Raw genomic sequence first — 17407 nt, 5'->3', positions numbered from 1 at the left:
CCTCAATTCAAACTGGCAGACATTCCACTCCTTCACTCAGGAGCGGTCTGGGGCTCCTGCAGTACTAAATGTTGCTACCTCCCCAAAATGTCTACACCTTCCACCTATGGAACTGCTTCCAAACTAAAGACGGTGGAAGAGATACTGCCTTATGAGTTTCAATCACCGACCACCATTGAGCCAAAGGATTGTGAACTGAATTTCTCCTGCATATTGTCCCAGCCCCAAATCACTTCTTACACTGACCTTCTCAGATGAATCTGTTCCTTCTACAATAACACCAGTTAAATGGAAAAGAGGGGAAAAAATGCAGGAAAAGATTTAAAGATGCAATTAGGAAAACACAAGTAAGGGAAGTTGCACAAAAGTATCATCAAAGTCATCCAGAAGTCAGTAGAGAGGCTGTTAAAAAGTATGCATCTAATAACCCCTACGTTAATCAGGCAGCTACAGCTAAATACAATGAAAAGATATCACAAATCAGATCAATGCCTTGGACTAATAAGTATTTGTCCGGTTTTAAATATGAACCCCAGATTGATTACTCCAGGGAAAAGATTGTTAATCTCAGACCTTGGTTACCCTATGCCTGGTGCCATGCCCTGAAGTGGCAGGATGGGACTCCTGGGATGTGCTGCAGTGGTGGTAAAGTCCAGCTCCCTCCCCTTGAGCCCTACCCTGAACCCTTACACAGCCTCCTCACCCACCAATGGCAGAGCACTTTATTTCTGCTTCCTGGAAGTACAACGGATGCTTCCAAATGACGTCTTTTGGAGCCAAAGAGGTGAAGGGGGGAAATTTTATGCCAACATTCAAAGTGCAGGGGCAGGTCTATTACAGGATAGGGAGCATCATGGAGGGGCCTCAGCAGCAGCCTTCATTTCTCCAGATATATGTCAATTTATCAAGCCCAATCACATAGTTTCGTAGCGAAGCACGGGTATCCAGCTAGTGCATTGATATTAGCATGAAGTAGCAATCAAAGATTAATTGGGCTAATAACTTGCTAGTAATGTGCCCTCCAAATGTTAGGTTAACCAATATTACAAGTGACAAATTCTCAAAAAAGCAGCTCTGTACAGGTAACCCAATTCTAGTTTAAAAACGGAAAGTAAAATAACAGGCAATTCATACCAGATTTCTCAAATAATTTAATGGAATAACTTCACAGTGTTAAGTGTTAAGAGTAAGCACAGAAAGGACAGCAAACAACAAGTCTTAGTTCTGTTGTATTAAATAACCTGATAGCATCAATAGGTGAGATGTTTGCATTACTTGGGGGGGGGGAATGTTAGGGATGAATAATAGAGAAATTAAATAAATTAATTAATATAACAATTGTTTGTTACAGCTTATACATATACAAGAAATACAGGATATTAAAGAGGTAAAAGTTTTAAATACCACTTGAAAAAATGGCATTCTAAGGTGTTTTTAGGGTGTTTTTTTGTTTTGTTTTGTTTTTTTGTTTTTGGCTTGGGACTGGGTTGCTTATGAGACTGTCTCTCTCCCCAGACCTGTGAGATCTGGCATGAGAAGTATTTTTCCACTGCCCTTCTAGATGTGACAGGGCCTGAGTTCATATCTAGAGTTATGCAAGGCTAATAAAGCAAAGACTAAAGACAAGACTAAAGATTACTTCACACTCTTTACAAAGCCCTTTTAATTCCATCAGCAACTGAAAGAAAAGAAACTCTGTTAACCTTAAATGGATGGGGGAGTGAGACTGACTAGAAATGTCAGACCTATGTATGTCAAAAGTTCCCAGAGTTCCTCAGTTCATGGCACCCTTAATGTTAGAAAAATGTGTCAAAATCTTTTCTTGCAGAACCCAGTATTGCAAATATTGAAAACATCCTGAAGTACATCCTGAAGTACTCCTATTTGCCATAATGCCCTGGGTACTCTGTTTAGAGAACTGTTGTGAGAACAGTGGATCTAGAACAGAGTTTCTCAAACCTACAACGAGATAGATGGACTTAAATGCTGTCTGGTGTATTTTAGGAATTTCACACATCTTAAACTTGCCAAGTTTGAGAACACAATACCTTGATAACCAACACCTTGAAGCCAGGAGTGTGTTCTACTTACCTTTACTACCGGATTGCATCATGCCCGCATGCGCAGATCACCTATGATGACATCCGGGTGAATGGGCAGAGCCTCTCACCGGTTTTACTACCGGTTCTTGTGAACCGGTCTGAACCAGGGGCAATCCACCATTGCTTGAAGCATACTGGTAGCCAATGCAGATTGTAGAGCAGAAGTGACAGATCTGTCAAATCTCTTGCACCCATAACTATCTGCCTCACTGCATTTTGTATCATCTGAAGCCTCTGAATACTCTTCGGGGGCAGCCTCATGTAGAGCATACTGCAATAATCCCTTCAAAAGGTAATCCTTCAAAGTTACGACAGCAATGAAGAGGACAATTTAGGACTGCTCTTTGAAGTTCCAGATATCACGGCATCCCCACAGTCACATGATCATGATTCAGGTACCTGGCAAATGGCTCACAATTATGCAAATATAATTAAGCAATTATGCAAATATAATGCAAATAATAATTCAATAAGTATTATTTTGTTGACATGTCTAAACATTTATTTCAATGTCATTCTTTTTCTTTTCCTCTTGCAAAATATATTAGAGAAATTTTTTTAAGGAAAAACACCTTATCTGCATTTATTTTGCAATTCAGCACAGTGTTTTGCAATTGTATTTTGCAATTCAGCACAGTATTACCTAAATGGTCCCATTCAGTGTTAAATGTGTAATTATCTTTAGTTCCTAGTCTTGACATTATTGCTTTGGTATTATTTAAAACTATTTGTAACATGGTTCCTATTTCAAGTAAGCTAGGCTAAATCTTGACCAGATAATTTAGCAAATAATGCAATAAAAGAACTTTATCCTCTAAAGCTTCAAGTTGCTGCTAAATGAGATTTCTTTGAAATGCAGATCAGTTGAACTAGATTAATGATTTTTAGCTACTGTCAACATCATAACAAAATACAAATACAATTGTTCACTGGTCTTATCTTCATGCTTCCATCTGCTTGCTTGTTATTTACTTTCCCTGATTTACTATGCAGATCTAAATAAGGCACATCAAGAAGGTCTTACAACACAATGGTTTCTTAAGCTTTACATCAAGGTATTTGAAACTGAAGCCCTGAAAAGGCTGTCATCAAAGACATATCTCTAATAAACTTCCATGTCAGAGTAAGTTTGGTATTTAATACTGCTGTGAAAAGGCTACAAATCAGAATAGACCATGAAAGAAAATATCTGCACATCTTGATGAGATTAATACCTATCAGAATTTATAACCAATAAGATTATATCTAAGTCATTTAACAGTTAAATTTCCAACTTTGCATAAATAATGTTATGTGTCATAATGTCAGTTGATCGACAATGTTAAACAGTTAAGATTACACACACACACCACACACATAAAATTATAACGAATTAGCATTGTAGTAACACTATTCAACTTACCGTAACAAAATAAGTTTAAATACTATTCTATTGCTATAAATTAACATGCACCACAAATAGATATAAGAAGTAAACATGACTTTCTCCATACATTATAGAACAAGTAATTTAAAGGATTGGCAACGCAATATGCAGTCTTTTTCAGGAAATTGTCAAAGAATACAAGCCAAGCTGTGCTTTGACCATTTTTTTACTTAAGTATTAAAGTTTATAAACAAATCACACACTTTCACCACCACTCCTTTCCTTAAAAAATCATTTCAATCATTTATGCGCTTCTATAATCCCACAAGCAAGTTCTGTTCTACAGATCAATCAACTCCAAACCAAAGTAGACATGTTACAGTTCTTGTGCCTGGGAATCATGCTAGAGGCTCACCAGATGATGAAAACCTAAGTATGCTGTGTATGGCTGCCCCACATGGCATTCATTAGCTTCTGGGCATGTCAAACTTCACAACTATCCTACAGTCAATGACAGCAAACACCTTCCCTTTTTTTCTTGCTCCCAAACACATACTTGACTTTCTAGCCTTCTTCCCGATTACAGGCACTCTTCCAGAAACAAAGTCCCAGCAAAGAAGCAGATAAATCCCATGGCTATATGCTACAGAAATCACAGCTCTTAAAAAAAATAACTTTTCATTAGATCCATGATACATACTTCTTACCATCACAAGAGACCACTACTTTAAATAAATGACATATTGACATAATCAACTTATGTAAAACCTGGTGTTGCACCATATTTGACTATACTTGACTTAAAGGATGCAAAAGAATTGATAAGCAACAGCTATGTCTTAGGTATTGTTGCTCTGATGACTTCTTGATTACAAAGAACAAACTGAATTTAAAAGTGATCACCCTTTGCATAACATAGTTACCATGACATCCTCACCCATATGTTAAATTTCCAGAATTAGAAATATATTTTTGAAATTATAGTTCATTAAAATACACGAAATATACTATAAATAAATAAAAAGAGTTCTTACCCATTTCAAGAGGTTTATTTCAAAAAGATAAGTAAATGTTAACATTTTTATCTGACCCTACACAAAATTATGTTTTATTAGTTCACTGATGGTACAATGAATCAGTGACATGTTTCATATTTTGAACATATAGCTCATCATCAAAACATCCTTTTGAGGTCAGTAAAATGAGGTCCCAGATTGTTGGGGACAATATGCTGACTCTGTAAACCACTTAGAGAGGGCTGTTAAGCACTATGAATATAAATCTAAGTGATATTGCTATATATTTTTCACTTTCCTGAAGTTTTTTCTATTGCTAACTTTGTTATCTGCCACCATATATGAACAAAACTATTTTTAATATCATGCAAAAAAAAACCAAATAAAAGCTATGTCTAAGGTTATTCATATGTTATTCATGTAAATTATGTATACACTTAAAATGCTCAATAAAAGATTGTGATATCTGGAAAGACTGTAGCCTTTGGAATGCAAAAACACCGACCACTTTTTTAAAATAAATGTGCTGAATTTATGGCAATTGAGTTTAAATTTCCAATTAGACATGAAATTCAGCAGTTCGAATCCCTAGTGCCGTGTAACGGGGTGAGCTCCCATTACTTGTCCCAGCTTCTGCCAACCTAGCAGTTCGAAAGCACATAAAAAATGCAAGTAGAAAAATAGGGACCATCTTTGGTGGGAAGGTAACAGCGTTCCGTGTGCCTTTGGCATTTAGTCATGTCGGCCACATGACCATGGAGATGTCTTCGGACAGCGCTGGCTCTTCAGCTTTGAAATGGAGATGAGCACCGCTCCCTAGAGTAGGGAACGAGTAGCACATATGTGTGAGGGGAACCTTTACCTTTAGTCTAACCTTAAAGTATAAAATAGGAAAATGTCATCCAGAGGTCCATGGACCAAAAGCAAACTAAAACAAAACATACACATTTACATATAGAGATAAATTAATAATAAAAACTTTAGCCTATCTACAAAACCATGCTTAAACTAAGTTTCTATTTTATAAAGTAGACTTGAGTTAGATTATTAAACTATTATTCTATGCATCATTATATGGAATGCAATCTTCAAGGATACCTACAATATCATTTAAAGTTAAAATATACTTTGGTGGTTTAGTACAAGTAGTCCTTGACTTAGAAATGTTGCTTAGTGACTATTTGAAGTTACAACAGACCCTCCCAAAAGTACTTATAGTACAGATTTGAAGACTGACTGCAACCTCCCCCACAACACGATTGAATTTGGGTGCTTGGCAACAGGCCTGCATTTATGGCCATTTGCAGTGTCCCATGGTCAAGTGATTGTGATTTACAAAGTTTTCTGCCAGAAACAATTGTTTTCTTCTGGTTTCTGGCAAAAAAACTGCCCATTATGAACAACATATTCAGTTAATGACACCAGCATTCACTTAAGGATGATGATGAGTAACTTAGTTTCCATCACAAAAAACATCATTAAATCAGGTTGATCACACAATGACCCACTTAATAACCGGCATTACTATACAATGTAATATGTGCTCAATTATGGCCATACATTGAGGACTATCAGTAAACTTCAGAGTTTTCTCTATGTCCACTAATATTCATTAAAAATTACTATTACACTTTTTAGAAAACTTTCATTTAGTTTCATTTAGACCAAAATAAATAACACATACAAAAAAATGTAAATATATAAACACAAAAATATAAAGACTAAAGTCATGTATAACTTAATAAATATATAAAAATTAGCCTCAAAATTAAAATGTCTAGTTTAAAACTTAGTTGCAGTGTTATAGATTTGTTCTCTAACTTTGCAATCTACTGCATACAAATTCACCCTAATCTTAACTTTTATAAATATCTGCACATTTGAGCCAGAAATTCTTAACAAGAAAATAGATTAACCTTAGCATAAAATTAGAAATTGACAAGAAGCAAAATCTAGTTAACCTATACTTTAACCAAAGAATGAGAATAATTCCAAAGACTTCAGAGAAAAAAAAATGGGCAGAACAAGGATTTGAAAAGGGTAAGAATCACAAAGCACTCCAAAATAAAGTTCTTAATATTAAAAAAAATGCAAAGAAGAAAGATGCTGGGATCCCCCATTCTGGTGATCGCTGGGCTGTGGCCCATTCAGAACTGGGCCATGGAAGCGGCAGGCTAGCATATGCATGCAGCTTCACTTTAGTGCACAGCAGACAGGCGAGCATGCGCAGCTGCATAAGCTGCACGAACTGCACAAGCTCACCTGCTACTCACGTGGAACCATCCCGTCTTCCCCTCCCTGGTCTGCAAAGCCAGAAAGGTTGGAGTTCGCTGCTTTAAGGGACAAGAAAGAACAAAATTTCACAAAGTTTAGTTATTATTAACAGGCAGTCCTTGACTTATGACCACAATTAAGCCCAAAAATTCTGTTGCTAAGCAAGACAGTTGTTAAGTGGGTTTTGTCCCATTTTACAATCTTTCTTTCCACAGTTGTTAAGTGAATCTGGCTTCCCCATTGACTTTGCTTGTCAGAAGATTGCAAAAGGTGATCACATTACCCTGGGACACTGCAACTGTCCAGTTGCCAAGCATCTGAATTTTGATCACGTGACCATGGGGATACTTCAACAATCATAAGATACTTTTTTCAGTGCTGTCGTAACTTCGAACAGTCACTAAATTAATGGTTGTAAATCAAGGAGTACCCATATTATGGTTGGTCACCCAATCAATCAGGTTTTTTAGACTGGATTTGCCATTTTAGTCCACCAACAAGTCCTTTGCAGTGACTTGATATATGTAGATGTTGTTTGATAATGTTAAAGGTATTGTCAAAGGATATAGGCTGTTCCAGGCAAAGCTTGACTGAACATGACTGTCAATGCCAATTGTATTCAAGTGGCGCTCTACTTGTTTTGGGATTGCACCCAAGACACTTATTGATACTATCTTTGCTATCATTTTGTCACATTCTACTTCTATTTGTATGTCTTTTTATCCAGTGATTTTCTTCAGTACATTCGCTTCTATTCTGCTGTCTCCAAGTATTACTAGGTCCACTACGCAGACTTTTTTTTTGTCTTTCTTATTGACAATTGCATCAATGCATCATTATTGTTATTCTGTCATATGTATGTTTGTAGTCAGACTGTGCAATCTTCTTGCACTACCTAATTACTGTGTGGGTAATCTACAGTTAGATTCACAGACTGAGACACTGAAAAAATAGTAATTCAAGTTATAAACAAGGACCTAAGAATTATTAAGGGTAGTATATAAGAATACAGGAAGTTTCGGTCTTTTTTGGATTCAGTCTAAAACCTGAAACTTTACCATAGTCTTGTATAATGTCCTTCATCAGGATTATTGATTCCATTGGTTGTGATAGGGTAACAACCAGATCATCTGCAAATGCCTTTATTCTGTAATCCTCTTGCCTAATCATTATACCTTTCAAGATATTAGAGTCCCGTATTGTATTTAGCAAGACTTCTAGTGTTAAAATAAATAAAAGTGGGGACAACGGACATCCCTGTCTTGTTCCTTTTTCAATTTTAAACTCTGTTGTCAAACTTCCATTAATAATGATCTGTGCCTTTTGCTCTTGATAAATTGCTAAAATCGCCTGTATAAATTGATCCCCAAAATCCATCTTTTTTAAAGTCTTTAGTAGAAGATTCCAATCCACTCTATCAAAGGCCTTCTCTGCATCCAAAAAGACCAGCACTGCAGGAATCTGTTTATTCTTCTCAAGATATTCCAATAAATCTATTACTTGCCTTACATTATCCTTCATGTATCTGCCCTCGATAAATCCCGCTTGATCATCATGAATCACCTTTTGGATTACTGGCATCAACCTGTTGGCTAATACTTTTGCATAGATTTTATAATCTGTATTCAGAAGAGATATTGGTCTATAGTTCTCCGGTTTTTTAGGACCTGCTTGCTCTTTTGGTATCAAAGATATGTAAGCTGTTGTCCATGATGGGGATATTTTACCCCCTTGTTGAATATTGCAAAATAAATCTCTAAGTTGTTCCACCATTTCAGCTTGCAAAGTTTTGTAATACACTGCAGTCAAACCATCCGTGCCAGGAGCTTTGGCTGTTTTTAACTGTTTAATTGCTACTATTATCTCCTCCTCTGTTATAGGATAATTCATTCTTTCCTTTTGTTGATCAGTAATTTTTGTAACTCTTTTATCGTTTAAATATTTTTCTATAAGTCCATTCTGCACCTCCTCTTTGGCATATAATTTGGTATAATAGTCCACAAAAGCTTCTTTAATTAATTTTTGTTGAAAGATTTCTTTCCCTCCAATATCAATACTATCAATAGTCCGTATACTTTGTTTTTTCCTCAATGTGTAAGCCAACCATCTGCCCGGTTTATTAGCGTTACAAAATGTATTATGCTTCGCATATTGTAAATTTGTTGCAACTTGTTCCGCCATAAGCATTTGAAATTGGTCTTTCAAAAGTTTTATAGCACTGCATATTCTTTCATCTGTTGGATTTTTAATAAGTAACTGTTCTTTATTCTTTATTTCTGTTTCCAATTCAGATCTTTTCTTTTGTCGAAACAGTCTATGTTTAGAGTTCATGTAGATAAGTACCCCTCTCATATAACCTTTACTTGCGTCCCACACAATTTCAATTGGGGTACCTTTATTCAAATTTATTTCAAAAAATTCTTTCAAATGCTTTTTAAGTTCTGTTGTATTTTTTTCGTATCTAAACAAATTCTCATTTAATCTCCAAGAACGTCTCTCAACCTTATCCATCTCAATTTCTATCCATATTGGGCTATGGTCAGTCAAAGTTCTTGGAAAAATCTTTGTTCTTTTTGTCTTAACAAGTAAGTCATCTGACAACAAAATAAAATCAATCCTAGAGAAGGATCTGTGTCTGTCAGAAAAAAAAGTGTAGTCCAATTCTTTTGGATTATGTATTCTCCAAACATCTTTTAGTTCCATATCTTCTTTCATATCAAAAAAGGTCTGTGGTAATCTGATCCTAGACTTTGCCAAACTCTTTTTATCTAATTTAGAGTCAATTACTCCATTCCAGTCTCCCATAATTAAAATAGATCTGTAGTCCCATTGCAGTATTTTAGTATGTAACATCTTATAGAAATGGTCCTGTTGTTGATTGGGAGCATAAATTCCAATCAAAAGAATTTGGCCATTTGCTGTAAGCAATTCAATTGCTACAAACCTACCATCTTCATCTGCTTCTATAACTTTAGCTGTTAACTTTTTATTTACATAAATAACCACACCATTCTTTTTTTGCGAAGTTGAAGATATAAAATGTGTTCCTAGTTTGGAGTTTATCAAATATTTTTGATCTTGAGTTGTGATATGCGTTTCTTGTAAACAAATTATATCATTATTAAATTGTTTCAAATAGGTAAATAATTTCTTCCTTTTCTGTGCTAAATTCAACCCGTTAACATTCCAAGATAAACACTTAAACATCATCTTCATCTTTCTGAAGCAAAGAGCAGAATAATCGAAGATCATCCGAAAGCTTCGATCTCGCTCCCCCCATGGCTCCAGTCTCTTGTGCAGTACTCTTAACTGCCTTCTTATCTTGTCTTTCCTGTTGTTGTTGTTGCTTTTGTTTAAGTAACTTAGATTGAGCTCGAGTTATACGTTGATCCTTAACTTCAATCATCTGAACCGGGTCCAAGATTGGAGAAGATTCCAGCAAAGGCTCATCCAGAAAACCTCCTTCTGCGCCTTGCATTTCCTCTAATTCCTGCTTAGACTGTTCTTGCAGTTCTCGTTGAGGTTGCTTCTCTTCACTCTCCTTAATCTCCAAAACTGTAGATGTACGTGGAGATGGTGTTCTTTCCTTAAGAATAGTAGTGTAAAAGTGCTGTGCCTTCTCCACAGTATTCAAGCGATATCTTTCTCCCTTGTATCTGAAAATTATACCAACTGGGGCGTCCCACCGAAATGGTATCTGTAAATTTTGTAATTCCTTAACAAGAAAGCCAAATTCTTTTCTAGTTTTCAGCATTTTAGGGGGTAATTCTTTATAAATTCCAATTCGTGAGCCCCCCACTTGCACAGAAGTGTAAAAGGATTTTTGCAGGATGTCATTTCTTATTTCTCTAGCTGTAAAATATATGACCACATCTCTGGGCAATTGTCTTTGTCTGGCCACCCAAGAATTCACTCTGTAAATTTTATCTATTTTGTGAAAAACCACATCAGGATTAACTTGTAGAATCTTGGCCAGGGCCTCAGAACAAACCTGTCTCAAATCCTGTCTTTCCTCTTCTCGAATTCCTCGAAGCCGTATGGCAAACTCCATTGCCCTGAATTGTACCATGACAAACTCATTTTCAACTCTTTGCATTTTATTGTCAACATCAGCAATTTTATAATCATTGTCTTTCATCTTAACATTAACTTCTGATTTAAGTTCTTCAACTTTAGAATCAACTTTCACAATAAATTCTGCCAGGCCAGACGCCACTTCTGATATTTTTTTGGTCACCTTGTTTTGATTCTGTTTCACCATATCTTTAACTTCATTAATTTCCTGCATAAATTCCTGATGTGATTTTTGAAGTTTATCATCTATCTCCTGTTGAGATTTTTGAAATTTATCATCCAAAGTTTTAGAAATAAATTCTTTTAAATCTCCCACATCAAAATCTTTTTTCTGAGTCTGTATCTGTTGTACTGGGGGAGGCTGTGCTTTATGTGTGGGAGATCCACCTCCTGTTGCCTTCGCTTCCTGCTTCTTTGAGGCCATCCTGCCACGTAGGCTGGTTTTATTAAAAAGGGAAGTTCTTCTTCCTCTCCCACCTCCACAAAGACTTCTGAAAAAGTCCCCCAGATTTGATCAAATAAGAACCAAAGTAAAGCAAAGTCCAGTATTGAAAAAGGAGAAATTTCTCTCTTATTTCTCTTGTTGCAAGCGAAGCAACTTCGTAGCAATTTAGAAACTTTGTAACAAAGCAAGATGAGTTCAGCAATCCACACTCGCCAGCTCGTTAGCTCTAAGACTAAAATGATAGCTAAAAACATGACACAAGATCGTAAACATGAGCTTGAAAGGAGGGCAGGTTTTGAGACTGTACCTAAGGTAAAATATCTAGGAGTTCAGGTTGCAGAATCAAACATGAAATTGTTTCAAAATAACTATGAGGTGTTGTGGCGAGAGGTGCAGAAAGATATGGAGACTTGGAAAAAACTGCAGCTGTCTCTACTTGGAAGAATAGCAGCAGTTAAGATGAACATTTTGCCAAGATTTCTTTTTTTGTTTCAAATGATTCCGGTGCTTAAAAGTGATAAACAATTGAAAGTTTGGCAAACTGGAGTGAATAAGTTCGTCTGGAACCAGAAGAAGCCGAGAGTGAAATTGAAAATTATGCAAGATGTTCCAGAAAGAGGAGGTCTTAAACTTCCAAACCTACAGCTATATTATGATGCAGCAGCTTTAACTTTAACAAGTGATTGGTTTGGAAGTAAAAAGGCTGGAATATTGAATGCAGAAAGTTTTGATCTTGAATTTGGATGGCATGCTTACTTATTTTATGATGACAAAGTTGATAAAGTATTTAAAAGTCATATACTTAGAGACTCTTTGATGAGAGTTTGGAAGAAGCACCGACTCAAATGGGATTATAAAATACCGCTATGGCTGGATCTTGGTCATACTTTGTGGAATACAAATATAATGTCACTCGGGGGGTTTTATACAAAGAGGTTCTTTTTACAGATGCGGGCAGATGGCAGCTGAAGACATTGCAGACACTGTTGGACGAAGGGATTAATTTAACTTGGTTACAATATAATCAATTACAATTGAGATGGAAAGAGGACCAAAAAACTGGTATTATGTTGCATGAGGAAGAATTGGTTAGACATATAAAAGAGAAAGGTCCAATGCATATCAAAAGGCTTTATAATGTTCTGCTAGAAAGGGATTCAGAAACTGAATTAGTTAAAGATTGTATGATTAAGTGGGCACAAAATTTTGAAGAACCAGTGATGTTGGAAACATGGGAAAAAATTTGGGTTCAGAATGTTAAATTTACACAGTTGCAGAACCTGAGGGAAAATTTCTATAAAATGTTTTATAGATGGCATTTAGATCCCAAAAAGTTGTCATGTATGTACCCTAATGTTCAGCCAAAATGTTGGAGATGTGAATGTTTGGATGCTACGTATTATCATGTTTGGTGGACCTGTAGGAAAGTTAAGGCTTTTTGGATAAAAATTTGGTGGGTCATGCAGAATGTGTTGAAGAAAAAAATTCAATTCTCTCCACAATTGTTTTTATTGGGTATAGTTAAGGGTTTTACATCGGGTGAAACAAAACTGATACTGTATATGATAACAGCAGCAAGATTGTTGATAGGTAAATACTGGAAAAATGAAGCTTTGCCCACTATTGAGGAATGGACTTTGAAGATGGCCAGTTTTGCAGAGATGGCGAAGATTTCAGCATACTTAAAAGATTGTTCACAAGAGACTTATGAATGGGAATGGAAAAGATGGATAGAATATGTTCAGAACAAATATCAAACTAGAAAGTATCAAATAGCCTTTACTTGAAAATAATGTTTTAGAAATATTTTAATGTAATGAGGTAAAAAGAAAAATCATACAGGGGAGGGAGGGGTTCAAGTTTATACATAAGTGTCATATTAAGGTTTTTTTTTTTTACGAGTTATGAGTATATTATAGGGAAGTCTGGGGGGAGGGGAGGGTTAGGGAGGGCTAGGGAGGTTGGGAAGTTTGGGCGGGTGGTGGGGGGGGGAAAAGGGGTGAAAATGTAATTGTAAAACTTTTGCAATAAAAAAAAAGAATACAGGAAGTTTCAAGCAGTTTTTTTTGTAAAATTAGGCTGTTCTGGTCTGATAAATTTAATATTTCTAGATACTGAGGAAATTAACTGTCAACCATCAGAGTGCTAACAACCAGATGACTGTAAAAAATATAAATCCTTCCATTCCCTACTGTTCAATCAAAACTGAAGAAGCTTCTTAGATAAGAAGCAAAACATCTTCAAGGAAAAAACTAAGAAAGTCCAGTTACCTTTTGAAAAGCACCTTTGGCACAAGCATGACCTGGATGATTGAGAATCTCCATAGACCTCTGCTAATGTTGACACACCTAAACTTTTCATTTCCAACCATCAGTTCTATCTTCCATGTCTTCATTATTTTTTTCTATAAGCATTCTAATGTTTTATTGACACATAATAATTACTATTGATGCTTAGCTTTTAAATAAGTCTTACATATACCAATAACCTTTACTGGATATACAAGCTCTTTCAGTATAAGAAGACTATATATTAGAGTACTTTTTGTACTTCTGTGTATATGGATGATCTAATTAAATGCTTACCACCACACAATCATGAAATAAAATTATGAATATGTATCTCAGAAGCTGCAATCAGATGTGATGAGGATCTAAATTTCAGAAACATCAATATACAGGCTCCGTATCCCTATGGAGGGGCTCCTACAAAGACAAGGGGGTCAAACTATTTTCCAAAGCACCAAAAGGCAAGACAAGAAACAATAATTGGAAACTAACCAAGAAGAGAAGCAATCCAGAACTAAGAAGAAATTTCCTAACAGTGAGAGCAATTAACCAATGGAATAACTTGCCTTCAGAAGTTGTGGGTTCTCCATCACTGAAGGCTTTCAAAAAGAGATTGGACAACCATCTATCTGAAATGATATATGGTCGCCTGCTCTAGAAGACCTCCGAGGTCCCTTCCAACTCTATTATTCTATGTTCTACTTGCATAAAGGGAAGAAAGTTAGAAATTGATGCAGAGTCTGATTTCTGAGACTGGTGATAAAATATATGGCAATCATTTCACTAACTACTATGCATTTACAGAGTCAGTTTGGAATCCTGCTTTTGATATTTAAAATTTTAAACCAGCTATCTCAAGAAACACTTTTACTCATATGAATTTGATTACTACTTAAATCTCAATGTGTTGTATGTTCCTGTTCGTATCTGAAAACAAAGCTGTTTGGTTGGCTTATTCTGTGCTGAAATGCTTTTGAATTTACATTTATTGTCTGTACTCGAATTTGGCATCATTTCCATCACATAACCAGGATTAAGCTAACAGTGTAAAAACCATACGAGTTGACCATAGCACACTGTTTACAAATTGATTTACATTATATAACTTTTCAAAATACAACTGTATGTTTACTTCTGAAATCTAAAAGTATGAACTTGACCATTAGCAAACTTGTTTTGAAGCTGTGCTAGCAGACGATAGCAACATATGCCTCAAGCTCAAGTTGGATGTTCTTTGTACAGTCCAATGTGCTTGTCAAAACATGTTACAATCACAAATCTACTTTGTCTAGAAATACTTTATCATTGCACAAAGAAAAAACTTGTACTCTAAGCATGTATTAAAATGCAAAGTATTATATCAATCTATTTAATGTTGATTGAGATCATCTTAAAAAACAGGATGAAACATTTAAAAGTTGTCTATTCATTTTATTAATATTTGAAGACACCATTTCAAAATAGACAATTCATTTGATAGGTACACAATTTCTTCAAACGAACAATTGTTCCCTGCTATGAGTCACAAACATGTATCATCTATTACCGTAAGAATCATTACTTACATTTCATATAACAATACATATTTCTGTATGATTATATGAAATGCAGTATCTCTCAGCAACTCCCTAAACAAAATACTTTTCTCCTAGCATCTGCTTTTCTCTTGCACCTGCTCAGGGAAGTCATGTCTCAACTGCTCTCCAAAACACCTTTTTCTTTAAAATACAAAGCACTTCAATGATCCAAGATTTACATTTTATATTACAAAACATTTCTGAATCAGAAGCAAAATTTTTATAAACTTGAGTAGAGGGCAAAGAAAGGAGAAATAAAGATGAACTGTAATTCCACTGACTTTGATGAAACTTGTGCTATGAGCACTACTGTATCCCAAATTGAAAGGAATGAATATATTCACATTATGGAAGAAGCTGTACTTTTACATATAAATCAAGACTTAACAGTATAAATCCTCTCTACGATGGAAGCATTGATACATCCAAATATGGTTGATACGGAAAAAATCATAAGATATAAAGATATTTTGAATGAGAAAGGGGAATTGAAAAGTAAACAGGAACTGAATATTCAAGGAATAAGTTTAGCATGGTGACTGCAGGTACAGATACAATTAAGATATGAAAAAGATGTTAAATATATGGTCTTTATAAAGAACCAACAGAATTGGACCAGATTCTAACAAGAATTGATGAGAAATTAATTTTAAAAATTCACACTTACCTATTGAGTATTAGAATGGAAGAAGAGCAAGTAAAAGAAACAATGATAGTGTGGGTTAAAAATGTTGGTTATTCTATAGAATTGGATAAATGGCAAAAGTTGTGGGATCAAAATTATAAATCAACAATGTCTACTGCATATAAAGAAATTTATATAAAATGTTCTACCGATGGCATTTTCCACCAGCACGATTAACCAAGATGTATAAAGATATGTCAGCTAAATGTTGGAAGTGTAATCAGACTCCGGGCTCATATTACCACATATGGTGGACGTGCCCCAAAGCAAAAACATATTGGCAAAAATACATATTTGCATAGAAAAAATGATAAAGGAACATGTAGATTTAAAACCAGAAATATTTCTGTTGGGTATCATACCAGAAAAAAGGGACTATATATTTAATATTACATGTGTTAACAGGGGCCAGAATTGTATTTGCACAACATTAGAAAGGCTTGGAGATCCCCACAGATGAGAAGATAGTAAAAAAAAAATACTAGAATGTGCAGAAATGAATAGATTAACTCTTGAAATTAAAGAGAAGGAAGATACAGAATATTTTGAATCATGGGAGTCGTTTTATCTATGGTTAAATAACAAACAGAAGAATGTTCAAAATTATAAGCAAAGAATTAATTTTACCATGAAGGTTTATTATGATATGTTTATTATCAATATGATTTAGTATTAACAATTAAGTATTAATATTATGTTGAGAAAATACTGTTATTATATGATCACTACTAATGAACATTATGATGATGATGACTATTGCTCAAACTAACTGTAACCAGACAACACACTATTTACATAGACATTGAAATTGTTGCTCTTTCTTTATATAGTAAAAATTAAAAAAAAGATTTGGGGAAAAAAAGATTTAACAGTATAAATCAGTGTCTGTAACAGTGTGTTCACTATAACAAAAGTTATAAAATATTGGAATGTTTGCACCTAAAATGATGTAGTATTTCATACCATGCCATTCAAAGTAATAATTTAATTTATTCATTTTTTGCTCATATTTATCAGCTTCTGATAATATCCTAATTTTGAATCTAATTTATTTATAGATCATTTTGTTGTTGTTAGTTGCGAAGTCATGTCTGACCCATCGCAACCTCATGGACAATGTTCCTCCAGGCCTTCCTGTCCTCTACCATCCTCTGGAGTCCATTTAAGCTCACACCTACTGCTTCAGTGACTCCATCCAGCAACCTTGTTCTCTGCCGTCCCGTTCTTCTTTTGCCCTCAATCTTTCCCAGCAATAAGCTCTTCTCCAATGAGTCCTTCCTTCTCATTAGGTGGCCAAAGTATTTGAGTTTCATCTTCAGAATCTGGCCTTCTAAAGAGCAGTCAGGGTTGATCTCCTCTAGGACTGACCATTTGATCGCCTTGCAGTCCAAGGGACTCACAGGAGTGTTCTCCAGCACCATAGTTCAAATGCCTCAATTCTTTGGCGCTCAGCCTTTCTTATGGTCCAACTTTCACAGACATATATTGCAACTGGGAAAACCATAGCCTTGACTATACGCACTTTTGTTGGCAAGGTGATGTTTCTGCTTTTTAGTATGCTGTCTAGATTTGCCATAGCT

At 35.3% G+C, this 17407-nt stretch overlaps 1 protein-coding gene across 1 annotated transcript in view; it reads right to left on the bottom strand.

The window, feature by feature from the left end:
- The window catches only part of FOXP2 (forkhead box P2), a 1221669-nt gene that overhangs the window by 1012773 nt on the left and 191489 nt on the right, over positions 1-17407 (bottom strand). The gene's annotated exons all lie outside the window — the stretch shown is intronic.

This window comes from Pantherophis guttatus, chromosome 7 (genome assembly GCF_059756535.1).
Source record: "Pantherophis guttatus breed Tessera chromosome 7, ASM5975653v1, whole genome shotgun sequence".
In the NCBI taxonomy this organism is placed as follows: Eukaryota; Metazoa; Chordata; class Lepidosauria; order Squamata; family Colubridae; genus Pantherophis; species Pantherophis guttatus.
The sequence above is the reverse complement of the archived record's forward strand: the minus strand, read 5'-3'. Positions and strand labels throughout refer to the sequence as shown.